This window comes from Bison bison, unplaced genomic scaffold (genome assembly GCF_000754665.1).
Source record: "Bison bison bison isolate TAMUID 2011002044 unplaced genomic scaffold, Bison_UMD1.0 scf7180017864378, whole genome shotgun sequence".
In the NCBI taxonomy this organism is placed as follows: Eukaryota; Metazoa; Chordata; class Mammalia; order Artiodactyla; family Bovidae; genus Bison; species Bison bison.
In genome coordinates, this window is record NW_011494950.1 from 6,855,285 (window position 1) to 6,857,842 (window position 2,558).

General features: G+C 41.6%; 1 pseudogene; it reads left to right on the forward strand.

Moving 5' to 3' along the window:
• The first annotated feature begins 12 nt into the window (after positions 1-12).
• LOC105001065 lies at positions 13-604 on the forward strand (annotated as a pseudogene).
• Positions 605-2,558: the final 1,954 nt, after the last annotated feature.

Genomic DNA, 2,558 nt, shown 5'->3' on the forward strand with positions numbered 1-2,558 from the left:
CTTAGTTGCTCTGCAGCGTGAGGGATCCTCCTGGACCAGGGATCAACCCATGTTCCCTACATTGGCAGGTGGATTCTTCACCACCAAGCGATCAGGGAAAGCCCCAACCTCTAAAAGTTTTAATGACAGTTTCATAATTATTTTGTCATTCTGAAAATGAATAATTCCTTTGGGCTGTAAGCTGTCAAACACATTTTTATGTTTTTGTTTTTAGGCAATGGAGTTACTAGTAGAGAAAGCAATCAGTAGTGCTTCTAGTCCTCAAAGCCCTGGAGATGCTCTGAGAAGAGTTTTTGAGTGCATTTCTTCAGGGATTATTCTTAAAGGTAGTCCTGGACATCTGGATCCTTGTGAGAAGGATCCCTTCGATACCTTGGCGACAATGACTGACCAGCAGCGTGGAGACATCACATCCAGTGCACAGTTTGCATTGCGACTCCTTGCATTCCGCCTGATACACAAAGTTCTAGGCGTGGATCCACTACCACAGATGAACCAGTGTTTTAACATCCACAACAACAGAAAACGAAGAAGGGATAGTGATGGAGTTGATGGATTTGAAGCTGAGGGGAAAAAAGACAAAAAAGATTATGATAACTTTTAAAAAGTTTCTGTAAATCTACAGTGTTAAAAAACAATAGGTGCCCATTCGTTGGCTGTTTTTCATTCATAATGATGTCTACTTCGAAAAATTATCGAGAATTTAAAGAATTTCATGGAAGAACCAAGTTTTTCTATGATACTAAAATCTTAATGTACAGTGTTAGGTATTATATGAATGGAAAGACACCCCTCCCCCACAAAATTGTGCTCCAGCTTGGGGAATTACAATGGTTCTGATTTTTTCCCTGTTACTTTGGTTTTTATTTACTGGTTGCCCTAGCTCCCCCTATATTTGTGTCTTTTATTAACTAGTCCTATTAAATCTTTACTGTATTAAAAAAAAAAAGAATTACACTTGAAGTTGGGTAGACTTACATGGGAGTACATTATAATAGTTAACCTGTTGTGTATCAGTTTGAAAATATCTAATAGACAGTTGTTTAAAATATCCAAATTTACAAAATAGACTAATGAAATAAGAATTTATGGATATAGAGCCAGAATTAGAATTTGTAAAAGTTAACTTCAAATGGATTTAAGTTAAAGTTTAGAATTAAAGGTAAATAAATAGGGCCTTACTTTTTTCTTGTTTGTTTGGTTTTTGGACACTTGTTTGTTCCTTTTTGTTTTTGTTTGCTATAAGAAGTCAGGAAGCACCCATTTTCTGATTCATCTGTTCCAGGACATCACAGGTCTCCATGGCTTCCATTTCCCTGCTGCACTCTTTTTTTCAGGTTAAGGTGACAACCTCATGCAGTCACACAGCTGTCTTTGCAAGAGCTCCAGGCATCTCTATTGCATTCCAAGTACCACTACCTTCCTGTGCCACATCTGGCCTTCTCAATAAAAAAGGCAAACACCAGAGAAGTCCCCAACACATTCTCCATACATCTCATTGGGCAGGACTTGATCACAGAGCCACCTGTAGCTATAGAGGAGGCTGGAAAAATCATGACTTAACCAAGAGAAATGGTGTAGCCGTGACTGGATTGGAGAAATCCCAAGTCCCACCTGGGGACCAAACATGTTACTGCTTTGATCAAAATTAGTTTTTCCTACCACAGAGCATTGGTAGGAAATGCTGAGGGTAAGAAATGAACAAATCCAGTGAGAAAGGAGGAGCAGAGCTCCTAGAGCCAAAAATCAAGTCAAGGGTAAGGGATAAATATGCACTGAAGGGAATACACTCACAGGATTCAGTCGCATACACTATCCAAGCACTTTCACACCTGCTGTATTGTTCAGTCCTCACAACAATTGTGCAAGGGAGGGATGTGGTATTATCTCCTTGTTTTGATGAGGGACCAGAGCCTCCTAGAGGAAGGGAAAGGTGTCTTGTTGGGGTTCTTGGGTGGCTCCACCACACATTACTCTGCACCTCTGCCAGGGGTTCTAACAGCCACCCCCTAGCTCACCAAAATCACTGTGGGAAATATTGACAGGGCAAGTGAATGAAGTCCAGTTTGCTCAGCACTGTGCTGGGCATATTCCAATTCAGGAAGGGGGCCTACTTTGGTTCTGGCCCTACTGTGATGGTAGATGATGCTTGCACAGTTAGGGCTCACCTAGTGGCTCACAACTGCTCCTGTCCCACATTCATCATTCTGCACACAAGGTCATAAGTGAAAATTGTGAACATAGGAACTCAGTTATGGGCTAAGAAAGGACTTCAGGGCCTAACTCAGGAGGTGTGAAGCTTGATGTACTGACCATAGGTAGAGGTGCTGCCAAGCTGATCACATGGACAGCAGGTCTGGTCACCTGTTCACAAGGAATGAGCTTGATGTATATTCATCCCATGAGCACCTGCTGAGTCCAGCAGAGCTTCTACCATAACAGCAAGTATAGTTCCTACAAACCTTTCTTGTGCCTCATAATGCCATTTCATGACAGTAGAAGATTGCCACTTACAGAGGCAGAGTGGTTCTTTATTGTGTCAACTTTGTTCCCCTGAC